The 18,995-nt window shown below is 38.9% G+C and overlaps 1 protein-coding gene across 1 annotated transcript in view; it reads left to right on the top strand.

The window, feature by feature from the left end:
- Positions 1-3,434: 3,434 nt before the first annotated feature.
- The window catches only part of EVA1A (eva-1 homolog A, regulator of programmed cell death), a 34,086-nt gene continuing 18,525 nt past the window's right edge, over positions 3,435-18,995 (top strand). The window contains exon 1 of the mRNA XM_032214183.1: positions 3,435-3,630. The gene's annotated coding sequence lies outside the window, so the exon portion shown is untranslated. The remainder of the gene's footprint in view (positions 3,631-18,995) is intronic.

The following is an 18,995-nucleotide window of genomic DNA, read 5'->3' as shown; positions in this document are numbered from 1 at the left end:
CAGAGGAGTCCTAGTCTGGTGGAGCCTTCAAGGCTTTCATGCAAGTTCAATTTCTAGGGCATGCCAAGTTGTAGAGTAGCCACCCTTTTTCAAGGAGCTAGAACATAAGGATCTGTGAAACTCATTGATTTAAGATGGAATGTTTGGAAATCTCCAGAATATTCTGCTCCCGCCCACTCAGACCATGCTATTCCGGTCAGAGTTTGGCAGTTTCTGGATTTGTTACTGCTCCCTTTCAGCATGTCACCTACCCGTGAGTAGGAAAGTCAGGATGCTCTAGGACTTTCTAAGCTTCTCTAAATTGGTTTGTTTGTTTCTCTTCCAACACCACAGCTGAGCATCTCCTAAATTAAATAATCTGGAATAAAGAAACATTTGAGTAGATATCAAACCAGAAACAGGCCCAGAGAGAAGGGAGGCAGACGTTACCATGATTATTGAATAACTGAACTAAAGTCGCTGCTAGGCAATTGTATTTCTTATTTGAAGGATAAGAGGGAGGGAGGTGATGGGAAGTACATGTTGTGGATGGAGTCAATGTAAATGAGAAAGTACTGGGGCTGCAGATAGCGCATCTGTTGTGAGGCACAAAGGACATTTGAGAGGATAGAAAGGCAAATCACTCATCATCTGGTTCTCAGGAAGTATCCTGGACACCTGATTTGGGGCTTACAGCATAATTTGTAGGTCCTTTCTAAAATTACTATGTTGATCAGTTTGCAACTGGTTGGTTTTCTTACCAATGTATTTGCATTTTCTTTCATTGTTTTAGCATAAGAATGCAAATGATAAAGGAATAAAATTCACTTGGCCATCTTTTTGCTTTTATTTCAATTCTCATTGCAAAAGTGTTGGAATCTTATTAGAGCATGCTGCAGCCAGCTTAGTGATAGAAAGGCTCTTTTAGCAGAAGAGACCCAGCATCGCTTTGCTGCATATTTCCCAGTTTGCAAATGTCTGCTGAGCTGGAAGTGATGCTGTCTCTTTCTGTTTGACTGCAGGTGACCCTGAGAGAGTCACATGGCCTCATAAAGTATAAATGACCAGGAGACCTCTTAAGATATTTTCTGTTGCTCAGCATGACAAAGGGGCAGTGGCCTGGATTTAACTTATTATTTGCATGAATAGGTCCTGGGAAATAAAGAATTCCCAACATTTCCTTCACCCTTATTGTTCTTGTTACCCTTTTAGCAAAAGCAGAGTAGTGTGTACCTTCTGGAGAAAACAAGCTATTTTCCATGATAATAATAAATAATATATATTGTACACTAACCTATTTATTTAAATAAAGATTTATTTATATCTCATGTATTTAATTATACATATTTATTTAGGAATAAAATACAGACTAAAACCCAAATTTATATTTTTTAAAGAAAATGTCATTTCCTATTGCTATCTTCTTAAGGCTAACTCATCCTCTATGCACTCTACAACATGGTCCCTTACTTCTTTCTGTTTCTCATTGGCTCCCTCCCCCCCTGCCCCCCCACTCATGGTCTGGGGCAGCTTTTGAGGGGGGGCAGGGTATTAAGCCAACACTTGGCTCACAGTCCTTGCTTCCTGTGGTCCTGCTGCATTCCAGCTTGCACAATCCGTGACAATTTCTTTTTTCTTGCAGCTCCTCAGGGGAAAAAAAATCCTGAGAGGTAAAAGGGGGAGTTGGGGGAAAGCTCCATTTAAAAACAGCCAGAGATTTTCCTCTAATCTATGTATGTATGTCTTTCAGGCTGAGCAAAAAAAAAACAAAACAAAAAACCCTGCAATTTGACCTTTCTTAGCTTGCTGCTTTTAAAGAAACAGAACAGCAGACAGTTGTTGAGGTTGTTGAGGAATAGATGGCAAAACATACTGTTGAAGCCGCAATGAAACCAGAAGGTGGATTTTCTGATCCTGCTTATGAAAGTGAGTGGTGTTTTAATCCTGTCCTGAACTCTCTTAGCAGCCTTATCAGAATTAGGAGAGACTTGGACGGTAACCTTTCTCATTAGAAATATGTAGCCTTTTAGGGAAAATGTTGCAGCTTTGAATAATACTAACACATGGATTGGATTCTTTGCTCTTGGGCTATGAACGAAAATAGTAAACCAGACAGAACTCAAAAATACCAATAAGGAGAACGTAAGGAAATAAATCACTGTATTTTTGGTTTTCTAACCAATTTAAGCAGGATGTCTTGATTTACTGTAGTTTCCCCTGTTTTATTGCAGCAGAGATGTTGTATATTCCTAGCTGAAAACAAAAGTCAGAAGTTACAGTTAACTGAATTAGTTTGATCAAAATGTTCTCATGCTGGGAAATGGAGTTTGTGGCTTTGTTGTGCTGGCCAACTCTTTACCCATATTTGTGTACAGTACTAGGCAAGTCAAGGTCTGCTCTTGTAAGAGCTCAATTAAGTTAAGATCCCTTGGGCAGGGTGGGCAGATGAGAATGCAGGGCAAACAGGAAAACTAAATGGGAAATTCACAGTACAGTAGCTCCTGTATAGAATTGATGGCCCTAGGGCCCACCTCTTGGCTCTCACAGGGTTTTGAAGTTCTTGCTGTGAAGGTCAATTTTGGGTTATCATACCAGACTGGGCTGGCCCTAGCTCTTGTAGGGTTCAACATCTGGGAGAAAGACCTAAGTTTAGAAGGATACCCTCTGCCGTGCCATTAATGTATTTTCTATCTCTTTGCTGCCACTTGGCAACCTAAGCAGTTGCACTGTTGTATGTGGCACTTCAAAGATGGTAACATGTTCAAAATCACTTGGAAGATAGCAAGCAGGCCATCTGTAGAATGCAAGGATACTTCTAAACAGATGGCTCACAGACTACCACTGCTGGACAGGCAGATATTGCAGCCATTTAGTCTTGATACCATTTGCGCATTTGTGTTTGAAGAAAATAATATAGAAATGGTGGGGAAAATACATACGAGGGTTACAAAGTGAAAAACACCCTATTAGGTTCCTCAACCCCCACCCCCTATCCCCCAGGAAAATTCTGTGAGACAAGAGAATCGAACAGTACAATAAAATCCTTTGTGCAATAAGTTTCAGGCTGACTGTAAAGAGTGTTTTTCTTTTCAAGTCCATTGGTGAGTGCTAACACACCAACATTCTTTCTATGTCAGCACCATCTCATGTGTATATTTCGTTGGGAGGAGAAGCAGTGAAAGGCAAGGGGAGAGAGTTGAAGGAAATGAGAGAAGGCCTTTTTTTTGCTCCAGCTTCACTCAAATATTTTTACATTTTAGAAAACCTGTGCGTTTTTGTAGAGAGACCAGTGAATCAATTAACATGAATTCAGCTGGTATCAATTTGCTGTAGGCTGCATGATTTTTGGAAGAAAAAAAAGCACTTCACCTAGGAAGTCTGCTGCTCAGAGAACATTGAATGTCATTGTCTTCTTGGGATCTTCTGTTGAGAAAACAGGTGTAGCATTTGTGGAGCATTTGTTAGTGGCTAAAGCCCTTTGTTTCCCACTTTACGAAACGGCTACTGTAATTGGCTGCACAGCTCTCCCTCCAGCCAACACAGCAGAGACAGGCGGAATTGCTTATGTTGTACAGAGCCAACTTGAATGAATCTCTTGACTGACCCAAGTTATGTTTTTGGTAAGCTCTCATCCGACTTGAGGATTGCAAGGTAAGATTTGGACCTTCAGCTATGGGCATTATGGGGTGTTTTGATCTGCTGTTTAGTAAGAGATCTCTTTTGTTTCATTTGTTTTTAAAAGTCTCCTTGAAGTACTGTGAGAAGTGGAATGAAATTGCAAGGGAAATGAGCAAAGTTTGCTGGTAAAGGGAAGTGAAGTGTTACTCTTAACAGCAGTAAATACAGAAAGAAAAGGGAGACTTAGAGGAAGGTCAGAGATTTCCTTAATTATGCCTGAAGTTTCTTTTTCTTCTTTGTAGACTTTGGCCTTGACTTTCTTGAAGTCTCTCTTGTTTTGCCTTTCTGTAAAATGGTCCCTTTGGATAATTGCATCCTGCCTCTGTTTTCAGCAGCACATAGTTTCTTCCAGGCTTACTAATTATTACACTTTTGATTAGGATTTTTTTCTCCTTGGGCAATAGAGCATTTTGAAAAAATAAAATCTCCCCAAAGCATTATTTTTCCACATGGCAGCTGGTAAGTTAAACCTTGCTGAAATCCAGATTGTCAGACTAAATAATTTGAGAGAGTTCTGTTTTTTGACCCAAATAACTGAATCTGTTAGCAGCATATTATCATTCCTTCCTTTAGCAGAGTTTAGCCTGTTTCATCAGTCATTTCTCCAGGGGTCTGAGCTTTGAAATAAACAGGCTCTTTTTCAAGATGAATTTGTCTTTTAGGTGAGCTAGTTCTAAGTAATAGAACAGCAAAAGCCAGGACTGTTTCATACTGTAGGAGTAGATCCCCAGGAAATTAATACATACAGGAGAAGTCACACAGCCCTACCCTTGTGCCCTATGGCAATGGCCTAAGCACCACTTCTAGAGGGGGAAATGTTTTCTTGGTCAATCCTCTTCAGCCAGCATGGGAAGTTAGCATGTTTTCACAAAGTTCCTTCGTCTATGGAGGAGCCTGATTTGGAACTCTGTTGGTACTTTGTAAGTCAATAGGCAGATGAGTTCTCTCTTCCCCCAGAGAGGGAGAGGTCTTGCATTTGCTGATTACAGCAGAATAAAGGGATGGCTAAGAGAAGCAAATGTTTGCAGGCTATTGCTGAGGAGGAGCTGTTTGTAAAGTGAAATAAACCCTTTTAATGACACCTGAACAAGACTTCTCTCCCACCCACCCCATTTCTCTGCTCAGTTACCTCTTCCCTCACCTCATCTCTGTACATGCTTGTCTGCAGAGAGTAATTGCATAAAAAAAGATATATGGCACCAAGCTGTCTCTACCTAAAGCTTTAAGGTAATGTGATTGGGGGAAGGGGGGGGAGGTCTTCAGATTTATGGCAGCGAACCTAATTCACTTGTGTTTTTGCTACTCATGGGATAGCAAGTTGTATTATGTTGCAAGGTGTCTGCAAAACTCTGTAAAGGATAGGTGCAGGGACTAGAGTACGTTGAAGTATAACAAATAAGTCAAGAAAAGGTTATGGTTTGTTCAGTTATCACCAAAGCCACAGGAAGAGCAATAAAGCAGAAACTGAGATAGTAGATATCTAGACACCAAATATAAACCCTTCGAGGTTGGGGTGGTCTGCAAGGAGACTCGGGCCTTTTATTGCTTGGTCCTGGATGCCATCTTGTTTCTTTTGATTACCATTGCCCCCTCCTTAGGTTTTACTAATCTCCTTTAACCTTGTACCTAAAATACTTTAACTTTAACTTTAATTTTTAATAAATTTATATGTCGCCCAATCCCGTAAGACTCCAGGCGGCTTACAGAAACAAGTTTAAAATAAGGAGTTAAAAATAGAAAAAGAGAAACAATTTAAAAAAACAAAAGGAGAAACAATTTAAAAACAACACACCATACACTCAATCTGAGTGGGGCTGGACCTCATTCATGAGGTCAACAGCCCCAGGCCTGCCGGAGTAGCCAAGTTTTAGTGGCTTTTCGGAAGGCTGAGAGAGTGGGAAGGGTCCGGATCTCTACGGGTAGATCGTTCCACAGGGTCAGAGCAGCTACAGAGAAGGCCCTCCCCTGAGAGGCCGCCAGACGGCATTGTCCGGTTGACGGCACCCGGAGGAGGCCCAGCCTGTGAGTTCTTATCGGCCATTGGGAGGTATGTGGCAGGAGGCGGTCTCTCAGATATCCAGGTCCTAGGCCATGTAGGGCTTTAAAGGTAATCACCAGTAATTTATTAGCAGGCAGCACTGACTGGAATACACCAGCAATACTGGATATTAATTGAACAAAATGAATATCCCTTCTCTAGAAATCCGGCAGTTGTAAAGCTTTAGCAAAAACTTTTCCTGGGATTAGAAGCAGGAGCTGCCAGTTAAAGAACTGCATAACTTCTCTTTCCCACCTGGGAGGGGTTTTTCCCCCTCCTATGGAGGCATCAAGAAGAAATGTATCCATTGTTTTTATTCCTGCAGCCTTTTCAATCCTAGACTGGTAAAAAGAATATTCTGAAAAATTTCAGATTTTGGCTTCTTCGGTGGTATCTTACATTGAACCAAACAGCCCACTTTGGGAATCCTCCCAATCTAATGCATATAATATTATGGCAATATTATAGCATAGTTTGAATTGGGTAAGTTTCCAGATTGCAAAATAAATTGTCATTGCACTATTGACATCAGGACTGAGCAACTAATGCAGCTGAATCTCCCCAGTTTGAGGCAGTGAGGTAGTGTAGTTTGCCTTGGGCTGCTCTGAGCTCCTCCATGGTGATGAGGTCTAGAATAGTTTTTTCCCCCATATTATGAGCATTGAGTTACGACAAATAAATGGCCAGTTTTGGGGAAATGGACAGCTTTGGTCTTCCTCAGATTCATTCTCTCTTCATAGCATTTTTTTTGGTTTTTTTATGTTTAATTCTTTGAGAGTTTGATAAGCTAACAATAAACAAAGGCAGCCTGTTGAGTGCTTTGGTTTAGGATGAACTAAGTTCAGAATTCTTTATCCTTTGCGCAAGGGAAAATCCTAGTAAGCCTCATCTTCCTTTGCATTTCCATCAAGTGGAAAAAGGCACTTTATAAGGATGTTGGAGGATTTAGGATATATTTTTGTGCTTTCTGTCAATAGTAGAGCAGTTTTTGAGTTGCAATGGTTTGTTATGGGGTAGGACAGTATATTATGAAAGGGTGAGTGACTAATTTTCGTAATTTCTGCTTTTGACAGAATATTGGTTTTGTAACAATTTGTGCAAACAAGAAATATTTTTCTTTCCCCCAAAAATATCTCTGTTCACTAAGACCACCCCTAATCCAGGGGTGGGTTCCGGCAGTCGCTACTGCCATTTTGCTAATGGCTGCACTTGTGTGCGCTTCATGCACTTGATGCGTGTGTTTCATACACATGACAGTGCAATAAAAGCGCACATGAGCAGAAGCAAAAAAATGGATGCCGCTGCCGTAGGCGCCCCCGGGATAACCGGTTCAGGGGCGTGGCAGGCCTGGGCCGTTGCCAGTTCCAGTGACCCAGGCCATCAAACCACTACCGGTTCATCCGAACTGTTCTGAACCACCACTGCCCTGATCTAGTAATGACTGAAGATTTCATAAAACCAGTTTGGGATTCAGTTTTAGGCACAGCTATGTTTGTAGAAGGTCCATGCTTTCTTTCTTTTTTTTACTTTGTATTTGATCAAGACTTTGGAATGCTGTCTTACAGAGAAATCTGTTTTCTCATGCTGAACTCTACAATATATATTAATGTAACCTGCTATATACAATCACTGGTTACTACCGTATCTGGGTTGCAAAAGCATGGATGTTTAACAGAGGGCTATATACAGCTAAATTTGTATCTCTTTGTTTCCACATAGGGTTTGTCTGATTTTTGCAACCCAAATATGATAGCTCTGTTTGCATGAATGTGGTTGCATGGTTTAGCCTGTTATATATAAGATTACTAGAGCATTAGAAATTGCATTAGATGTTTCTGTGTTTGCTCTCCCTTTTCATATTTGTAATTATATTAAAATTCCATTTATATTCAAGTTCTGTCTCCTATGAGCAGCATATATCTAGTAAGAAGCATCACAAATCTTCTTCAGTTACTGTATGTAAAATATTCAAATTGAAACAAAAAGCGAGAGAAAGCAAAACAGTGCTGAGAAGCTTGGAGCCTTCTGAAGAGGCAGATTTATGCTCCATGTTATAATAGATTAGAGGTTGCTGAACTGATCTGGCAGACTCAGTCATGCCCATCAGAGCCTCTTGCCCTGTTTTGACTGCTTTATGGAGAGAGAGAGCCTTATTAGCTATAAGGGTTTCCTAGTCAGGCAGACTGTTCCCGAAAATAATTCTCTTTTGCCTCTCCTTCAAGGAAAACACTTTGCCTTTTTGTTTTATCTCAAACTAATTTTTGCTGATTAGTGACATGTAACACAACTGAAAATAGTTACTAACTTGTTTCTAGATTTTAGAAACAAGTGATTGCTTTCTGTATTAATAGATACACCAATCAAAAAGAGGGGCTTCTCCAGCATCAAAATCATACACCAGTTTCCCACTAAGCAACACCTAAAGAACACTTATCTATGCACTGGAAGGATTGGTGTAATATAGTTCATTAGATTAAAATGGAGTAAGGTCAGTTTGATTCCAAATACATGGAAGGATCAGTGATATAAGGAAGATATATTAACTTGGAATAACAACAACAACAACAACAATCTAAAGGGATACCTCGCTCTTTGGAAATTCTAAATTTACCTAACTTGAACATTCTGACTCTACAAAAAACCACCCTACTTGGAACAGCTTATATCCTCCGACGTTACCTTAACAGTTCCTAGGTCCTTGGTTAGGACTCGAGCTGTTGAGCTACCAACCAGTCCCAAAGGCTATGAATCTCACCAAAGATTAGCATATTATTATTAATAATAATATAATAATAATATTTATTATTATTATATACTTTATTCATTAAACATGAAACTCAGCCAACTGAACATTTAAAAATGCATTAAAAATACCAGTGATTGGTGCTAATGGTTGATATGGTTTGCCGTATTGTTGTAAATACTTTTATTATTATTTCCTAAAATGATTTGTACCCAGACAACATACTGTTCAATTGAAATTGGAATTTTTATATGTTATAAAACAAAATAAAAACTTAGAACAAAAAAAGAATGTTTGGGAAAATTCAGCCATTCTCTTAGATTTCGCTTACTACTGTGTGTCAACAGGATCATCAGGATATGTGTCAGCCTCTGTTTTGCTGCTTGCTTTTCAGCTGCCATGAAACGGGGAGGGAGGGCATGGTATTTGGGTGGGGGAAATAATCTGTACAGGAGGACTGTTAATTGGGAGTTGTTCTCACCATCCGTTTGCGCATGTGGAAGGAGGGGAGTTTTCCGCCATGGCCAACTGTCCAGCATTCCAACCTGATGATGATGTTTGAAGATGTTTCCACCTGACAGTTGTGGTGATATATGATTGGACTATGGACTGGGGTACCAAGGGGAAGGGAGTGAATCATGTATTGATATCTATTGCTTTTGCGCTCTTTTGCTCAGATCCAGCTTTGCTTTGCTTCTCATCGTTTATAATCAGTAAAAGTACACTTAATTCTGAAACATGGAGTTGAGTGGTTTCTTTCTTGGTTATTAAGTGAAAGAGCCGTGACAATATGTTTGTCTGGGTTAGCTTATTATATAAACATAACATTTGCCATCTTAAATTAGTCTTAAAGTATTATGTTTGAATCTTTGTTCATTGTTTTATATATAGTGCCTGATACATAATTCTTGCACTCCTCTCACCACTATATTTACATCTATAGTAGGAAAAAAAATACATTTCTCATCTCAGTGTTTATTACATGCTTATGTATGAACCAAAATTGAAAATGTATTCCACAGTTATGATTGCAAATATAAACATGGCTATGAGGATTACAAGAACATAATCTCACCCCAGCGTCTTTTATCTCTTTCTCAGTTCTCCAGCTTTCATGCTATTTTAAAAGGAGATCCATTTTTATTATAGACATGTGAAGAATATATATGCACTATTCTGTCAAATTATTCAGTAAATCGTAAACATGGTTATATACTTTTTTCTTCATTTTTCCTACCATTGCAAATACAATGTAAAAGTTGATAGGATGACTGACAAACATTAATGTTACAAAATATATATTATATAACATTATTTGGAGCATATTGTACTCCTGCTACTAGACTTTAGCAAATGTTTAACGAAGCACATAGTCTAGGACAGAGGTGTCAAACATGTGGCCCATGAGCCAGATGCATCACGCATTGGCCACCCCCACCCTCATTTTAGTGGAGGGGAAAAGTCACGATATGTCATGTGACGACAATGTGATGGCATGTGTTTTGACACCCCTGGTCTAGGATAATCAAGCAGAACAGTGACAGAACTCAGTAGTCAGAAGCCATGTCCCACAAAAACAGTCATGAAAGATGCTCAAGTTGTAGTTCAGCAACTACTAGAGAACTACACATTCCCTCCATCTGGTATTTGTGACAATTAGCAATAGCACTTAGACTTATATGCCATCCTATAGTCACAGTGCTTTACATCACTCTGTGGGTGGTTTACAACATCAGCATATTGCCCCCAACAATCTGGGTCCTCATTTTACCAACTTCAGAAGGATGGAAGGCTGAGTCAACTTTGAGCTGGTCAGGATCGAACTGCTGGCAGTCAACAGACTAAGCTTGCATTACTGTATTTAATTATTGTGCCACTGGAGCTCTTAAATTTAAACCTAGCAGTAGCTTTTTTGGGCATGATCCATTTATGCAAATTATTTATTATTTATGCACATATAATGAAACAAGTGATCATACTGGAAATTCACTTCTAAACAGCACTGGGGAATATAATTAGTTCAATGAGCATGCTTGTAGGCAATAGCAATGGAGTAGCAATTATTTTACCGAGAGAAGAGTTGTGTGGTTAGCAATCCCACCTCTGGCTCACAGACAGAAATATGACCTGTCTAACCTCAGGCATTAAAAACAGATGTAGGAAGAACAGTTTTCTGCTATGGTAAGAAGATTATATTCTCTCTCTCTCTCCCTCTCCCTCTCCCCCCTCTCTCCCTCTCCCCCCTCTCTCCCTCCCCCCTCTCCCTCCCTCCCTCCCCTCTCTCCCCTCCTCCATCCCCACTCTCTCTCCCACTCTCTCTTCAATGACACTGATTGAATGAGTTTGTGAATCAAAGTGAAAAAGAGATACCAAGAGGATGTGGCCAAAATCTTTTTGCAGCTTTCATTGATATGCAAGTTATAGCTCTACCTGGATGTGGAGAAGTTGGCAATAGTAACCTATTCCCCTATCCCTGTGTGGTTAGGTTACTGCAGTGTGCTGAATATGCAGCTACTTTTGAAGATGGCTGGTATGGAATGTTGGCAGTTAGACATCATCATTGCAGAATTAGCCTTTTTTTATGATGGCTGTGTTGGTTTCCAGTGGGCTTCCAGGCTCAGTTTAATGCATTTGAGATTAATGGGAACAAGGATGGCATTGCTTAATTTATTTGTTATTATTTTATTGCTGCGATTATATTTTGACACTGCTCTTGAGATTCTTGTATACTGAGATGGAACAGTATTTAACTATAAATTAAATACATAGATAATTGCCCTACTGTTGCAATGTGCACCTTTTTTAAACAGGATGCTTCTGAGACCTGATATTGTAGATTATATATCAGGGGAGAGACCCAGTTTGGTGTAGTAAGGCACCAGGCTTAAAACCAGGAGACTGAGTTATAATCCTGCCTTAGAGAGGAAGCAAAGGCTGACCACTTCTGAAAAACCTTGTCAAGAAAAGTGCATGGTCTACTCCATGGCAGGAATCAAGGCTGAGTTAAAAACACACATACACCCCAACAAATCTGGGAGAAGAAAGACACATTTCTGACATTAAATAGCATGTTTCCTAATGACAAATGTAGCCTACTGCTAATAGCCTCTATCTTTAAAGCCAACTGCAAAGAAGCCCATTCAACTATGTCTGTTTGAGCAGGAAGATGAGTGTATTAAGAAGCAGCGGGAATAGCAGCCCTGTCTTTCAGTCATACATTCCCTATTTTGCTCGCTAGGTTTTATGTACCAATTAAAAAATTTTTTGGCTATAAATCTAGTACATCCAAGGGACATAAACAAGAGATACGTTAGTTTTGGTGAGAACAACAACAGGCCCATGCAGCAACCTTACTGCTTCTAGTCATAATAAAGCTTTGAAGGCATTATTATTGTATATATTATTAACCAAAAAGGAAGAAAGAATGTGCAATGGCAAGTTGCAGATGGCCCTTGTGTGCCTGCCTCTTAGGTGCTCTTGTACTTTGTGGGTTGGGAAGGGCGAAGAAGCAGAGGTGCCCCATTCTCTTAACAGTTTGCATGGTAGAACCTGGCACCATTAGCAGACTTGGAGCAGGAATCAACATGTTCATGAAGTGTAATGACGAATACAGTCAATGGGGAACGAGGTTTAAAAAGGAAAGAGCATTGAGGCAGTTTCTGAGACCTGCTGAATCTGTCCCTGGAGCTTCTTCCGGTAAGCTTTTTTTTTGTAATTAAGTTTTTTTCTGCCTCACTTATGCTGTGCTGAAATACTATCTCTCTTGTTTGTCTCTTCTCCTCCCCCTCAAGAACTGAGATGAAATAATAGTTGGATACCTGTTTATAAATCACTAAACTTAAACTGAGTTTAATGTTTAATTTCTGCCTGCAGCTCCAACTGTACTGTCAGTAAAGATGGCAATCAGACTGTCTTCCTTCATTTTCTATGCCTCTTGGATACTTTGTGTGTCAACCTGGCAGGTTTTTTTTTAATCCAAAGGTTAAAATATAGCGGTATATTTTAATTATTCCAGAGTGGTTTGTTTTCTTGTACTTTTTCTATCTTCTGCACATAACTATGTATTAAAACAGCAATGTCTTCAGCAGAAGAGCACAAATAATTTTTGCTCAAAGATCTATGGAAAAATTTTTGTTGGTCTCACCTGGATCTACAGAATTAAATGCTAATCTGAATCCAGGACTTTATTTACTCTCTCCTACAGTCATTTAGCAGAGAAAACAATAAGAGGACCTCCTTGCTATGTATACTTACTGCTCTCTTGCTTCTGAACCTGGATTAACTATATTTGGCTAAGATTTGTTGGTTGCTTTTGGGGGGCAGGCTCCATTTTATTGTGGTTTAGTTGCGTGTTGCTTTATTTCATAAACGTAAGACTTGGTTGGCAGAGAATCAGATTGTCACTAACTGTGCAGAATTGCTCCTTTGGCCAGGAACATTTCTAGGCAAGGGAATTTGCAAAAAAGAAACACCTTTTTTCTTCAAATGCTCATATAATTCTGTTTTTACTACAGATAGTGGCTTTTCTCTTCCCAGGGTGAAACAGCCTACTAATTATTGAATAACGAATATTTTCCAACTACCAGATCAAAAAAGAGATGTTGGTTGATTTCAAAGTAAAGTTAACACTGTTTTGGTAACATTCATAGTTCTCAACTGGTAGATCTTGGAGGGAAGATATTCTTAAAGGGAAGAAATTTATCAAACTGAAGTTACAGAGATTCTGAAAGTTTGCATGAGGCACTTTTATATTTGGAGTATGATAAAATCTTGTTTTAACAGCATAGCTTGGTTATTCAGGAAAATCAGTTGAATTGAAGAGTAAGACTATATGAATGAGACTATATAATTTGATACATAAATATAAATAAATAAGACTGTGTGTGTGATTTGTGTAAGGATGTCTTTTTGTTCAATTGACATCATTTGCCTTGTTTGGGTAATGATACTATTATGCAAAGAACAGAAAACACAACAGAGAGTTTGGTCCACTGAATGCAATGTCTATTGTGTTGAAGTCCAATAAAATGAGCCTTCACAGTGTGGCTATGCTGTCTTGCTGAATATGAGTACTGCATAAAACTCACAAAGAACACAGCAGGACAAGCAATATTTTTCCCCAATGTGATGTGAAAGAAATTAATCAAAAACAGTACAGTAGTGGTTACTGGTTGACAGTCACTCAATAAACTTTTGTGAGGGACCAAGAATCCTTAGAATTTCTCCCAAATTATTGTTCTTGCCAATGACAAAGTAGGACTATTGAATGGGGTCTTCAGAGATGAATAATCCATGAGAATGTTGGCCCCCTGCACACACACACTGGTTTTTAAAATGTAAATAATTTTGAAGAGCTTTGCATCAAACACTTTGATTCTTCCAGCTGCATTGCCTCAGTTTCTTTGTTATGTAATTTGGTTGGAAACTAGATTTGATGCCTGTAAAGATTTCTTGCTGTTAATAAGAAAACTACTTTCTATCTAGTTTTATTCTTTTACATTGCTATATTTTAATAGGCCTGCCCCAAGAATTTGTGTTACGTAGATGTGATCCTGGCAAATAAAATGCGCTATAGGAAGCCTAGCACGGAGCCTATATTTGAACGTATAAGCTGCCTATCTCCTGTTAAGCAGCATTAAGATGGAGAAGGACCAGAAACCATTTTCTCAACCTGCCACTACTCTCTTCTTGCTTCCCCCCATCCCAGACAACGTGGATGCTGCACTCCCGAGTTATTATTGCAGTCCTGCCAGCTGCTATCCAAGCACCACCATCTTTCATCTGACCCAGAGCCATATTGCGGCTCCTTACATCTCTTTTTATGGTTTGGTAGTTGGGAAATATTCACTATTCAATAATTAGTAGGCTGTTTCACCCTGGGAAGAGAAATGCCAATATCTGGAGTAAAAACAGAATTATATGAGCATTTGAAGAAAAAAAAGTCTTTCTTTTTTGCAAATTCCCTTGCCTAGAAATGTTCCTGGCCAAAGGAGCAATTCTGCACAGTTAGTGACAATCTGATTCTCTGGTGTGCCTGATGCACTTCTTCCACCACTTTTAGTAGTGCAGTTCAACCATACATAACTGCAGTTGGCACTGCAATTACAGAGCATGTTGACACAAATACTTTTTGACAGATCCAAGTAGAGCATTACAGTTTCTTGAACAGTTTAACTATATAAACCTGTTAAGTGGAGGTAAATGATGTAGTTTGTATCCAGCATTTCTCTTAAATTAACATTTCTAGACTTTTTATAGAATTAAAACTATTCATTTGGCAATAAATACAGATGACAGAGGTCAAGGTTGTTTATGTTGGAGAAAAATAAAGGTCCTCAGATAATCACCTCCAAACAAAAAATAACAAAATGGAAAGAAAAACATTTAAGTTTAGTTACATGAAGTGGTACAATTCTCTTCCTGCTTGGTCAGGAATACCCCTGCCCCTTCTCTCTACCAGTGTGTTTATTCACACTCCAGCACAACAAACAGATCTCCGCCCAGTTTGCCAGTGTGAACTTGCCTGATGTTGCCATCACTAACAAGTTGGCTTCCTAGCCCTTCCAGAAGTTGTTGCTGTTATTCTGTGTTGTTTGCAGTTTGATAAGCCTAGCGGGAGGTAATAATCCTGGAAGCAGGGAAGGCATTTGTAGTAGATGTGTTGCAATAGCCAATCCAGCTCTGTTGCCAGAACTCTTAACGGAGAGATTTGCTTATAAAAAGTCTTAATAGTTTTTTCACCCTAACAATATGATGTTCCTTCTTTATTTGTTACCATGTCCTACCATGTCCTTTATTTGTTACCGGAGTCCTACAGGATTGGGCGGCATATAAATGTTATTAAATTCAAATTCAAATTCAAATGTCAAATCACACTGAGCTTTTTTTACCCTTTTGTTTTTTTCTGTGATTGATTTAAGGGTGTGTTTGTGTGTGTGTGGTGTGTGTATGTGTAAATGGTGTAAGCAGCTTTTACTACTGTATTTCAGAACCTGCAAGCATAGACATTCCCGTTAGCATTAGCTCCATTTGGGCATTTCACACTACTTCACAACCCATTAATACAATTTTTGTAGGTGGAAAAATGCATAAATGGCTGAAATTGCAACCTACCGCATGAATTTTTCTCTTCTATTTCACACAGGCTGAGAATAGAAGAAATTTGTGCTACATTTTGTCAAGTAACCCTTCATACTAGGGAAATCTTGGTTCAGATCAAATCAAGTCACAAAGCTTTATTACAGTCTCTGACCAACTTTTACAGTAAAAAAGTACAACAATTCACTGTTGGGGAAAAAAGACAACAGACAATAAAATGACATATCTTATTAAAAGGGTTGATTCAGATCTCCTTAGCCATGAAGTTGATACTAAGGTTCAGTTACCTTTTCTCCACACAGCCTGTCTCCCAATATACTAATGAGAATATAATATAATGTATGTCCGAGCTATTGTACTTTGACATGGTTGAAAGAACTAAAAAGCTGAATAAATTCATACATAAATCTACATAAGTATACACATATAGTAAGAGGCGTCGATTCTTAATTTAATTTGCTTTAATTTATTCCAAATATATATTTCTGGAAAGCAGTAAATTATTATTCAGGGAGGTGCATTTTAACAGTACAGAAATGTTTATGGCTTTTAAAAAGAAAAAATATCTATTTTTAGTGACATCTCAATTTGCATCACCATGCTTGCTTGGATTACAAAAATCCAGACAACCACAAAATGGCAACAGAGAGTTGAATTTTGTTGTATCATTTGGAGGACTTGCTGTCCAGATTAATAAGTACACAGAGGTCATATTAATGTGATCTCTACTGATATTATGAGCACAAAAAGTGCTCTGGTGTGTAAAAAAAATCTAGCTAAGAAACTGGCCTGGAGCACGTTTATTACAGTGCAAAGAGATTTTTGATTGTGTGCTTTTCTTTGCAAAGGCTCCATCCTGGATGCTGATGTTGTCTTATGCTGTTTAGCTCCTCCTACTCTGCTCCACTTGCTTGAGACAAGAAAAAAAAAGAAAAACTCCTTGGAGGAGGGGAGGAGAGCCAAAACGCAGGAAAGGAAACAACCAGACAAAGCTGTGATTTAATTTTGTGAAAAACCATACAGAACCAAGGGCAGGTCAGACTGCAGGAGTAATTGACTTGGCTGGCCCTGTGGCCCTTAATATTGAAAAAGGATACGAGTCAAAAGAGGACTCTCACAAATGAAAAGCTGCCTTATTCTCTGGGGAGATAAGAGAGTTGTAGCCATGACGGAAGCTGTGGATAGGGAGGCAAGAGCAGGAGCCGATTTACTTCTAAACGGAGGAGACTAAATCCCACCTCAGTTAGGGACAGTGCCTGCAGATAGCAGCGGGCAGTTGTGACTTACTTCGCACAGGCTCAGAGGAAACCTGGCTCTCGCATGCAAGGACTCGGGACTGGAATTAAAACATCTAGACTGGTTCTAAGCACAAACAAATTATTTTGTGCAGGTCAAATAATGAAAAGGTAGCCTCTAGAAGAAAAATATCTAAGGAGAAGAGTAATGTTAAAGAATACTGGTTTTGTCAAGGATTGTTGTTAGCATATTTTTTAATGTGTTACTCTTAATTCTGCTTAAGAATTCTTTGGTTTGGATCATTTACTCTTTGGAACTGCTTCTGATTCATTACTAGAAGTTCTTTTTAATATCCCCCAAAATATTTCATTCTCTAGGAGGGTAGGTGGGTGCTGACTTTCTGTCAGCCCTGCAGTTATATTCCTTTTGGGATCTTTGGCCTGCCACACTCTCTTTTATTTCACTGTGCTGTTTCATTAGGGTAGTTGTTGGGTTGGGGGAATAGAAAGGTGTAGAATTGTGGAATGTGTTGTTGTAATTCTTTTCTAGAAGCCCAAGGTCATCTTTTGTCTCTGTACCTCTGCATCTGACTAGAACTAGATGGGTGGAAATGCCAGCGTGGCTGAAGAAGATTGGACCATGTATTGGATTTATGGGTGTGGGGATAGGATCATGAACTTTTAAATGAGTGAAATCCCAGGAAGTTTTAGAATTGGGATTTCCACAGATGTGCCAACATGTCTGTCTTATTAAATTGGAACTTTAAGGATAGCTCTGCCTTGGACTCTGATTTAATTCTGCATGATATTTGGAACGCTGACACTTTCTACATGTATGTAGCACGTATGTGGTTATATTTGTCTTGTGCATGGATGCTCATCTAAGACAACCTGGATATAAATACATTTTCCTCCTCATTTTCTATTTGTGGTACAGATACTTTTTGTGTGTGGTTTAACTATCTGACTGAGCTGTTGGGTGGTGAAACACCTCTCTGGCTCATCTAGCAATTGTCCCTACTTTCAAGTATGAAATACTGGTAGCAGAATGTCTGTGACCAAGTTGTTTGAATAAAATGAATTAAGAACTTGGCACACTTTATTTGTGCAGGAAATGAAACAAGCTCAGTAGTTTAAGCCTGATCAGGATTGTTTTGAAGCAAAAAGAAAGTAGCATATGTATCATGCATGTAACTGTATTCTGGAAGAGAAGTTGCTTGGCCAAGAATCTGCCTCATATGCATGGACCTCTTGGTGATACTCCGTTCCAGCTCCTATCAAGTATAACTGATGAGATGATCTTAGATGCAGCCCAACAGTTTTGGAGACCACACATTGCGACTCAAAAGCTAGCCGTTACTAAGCTCTATCTCTTTGCTAGACTTTGTGGAAGCAGGGCTCTTGATTAGATCTGCACACTGATTAACCTGTAAATGTAAAACTCTTAAAGATAAATTGACCCTTAGTTTTCACTTTTTTTTTGTTAGATCTTCTATTCCAGTGAAGGCAATCATTAAACTCAGTGCAGACACAGAACAACAGAAAGAAGTGGAACCTATAAATATGCTAATATTTGGCTAGTACATATGGGCAATGCAACTATTAATAAATACTTTATTTTCAGATCAGTTAATTCTCAACACTAATTTTTGTGTACCAGAATTTGTGGGCATAAATGGGCTTCACAGAGATTTCTTGTAACCTGATTTTGATATAAAATGTAGTACAACATCTCTGTAACATTCTGCCTTATATTTATTCTCATAACAATACATCTTGGGGGAAGTTCTTTAAAAAAAATAAGATTTTCTGTTTTCTCCTACTCTGTACTTCTTGTGTTTTTTCCCCTGCCTATTCTTTCATTTGCATTCAGAAGCTCCTTCCTCCTAGCCATTTACTTCCTCCTTAACAAGAGGTTATAGCAAAAAACCACCTGCTTTTTCCATTGATCGCTGGCACTTCTGCAACTAATTATGATGTTGCAGAAAGGCTGCACAATGCAGGTCCAGTACTCAAATAATACAGAATTGACTGACCTTATTTGAACTTTCAAGGGAATAATGGTCCCTCTTATTATTCAAATTTTTGCAGGCTCTTACCATGCTGGATTTCCTTCTCCTTTCTCTGGCCATTAAATTATGTTTGTATTATAGGTGGTCCTTGACTTACAGCAGTTCATTTAGTGACCATTCAAAGTTACAACAGAATTGAAAAAAGTGGCTTA

Source organism: Thamnophis elegans, chromosome 3 (genome assembly GCF_009769535.1).
Source record: "Thamnophis elegans isolate rThaEle1 chromosome 3, rThaEle1.pri, whole genome shotgun sequence".
Taxonomy (NCBI): Eukaryota; Metazoa; Chordata; class Lepidosauria; order Squamata; family Colubridae; genus Thamnophis; species Thamnophis elegans.
This window is presented reverse-complemented; position numbering and strand designations above follow the sequence as displayed.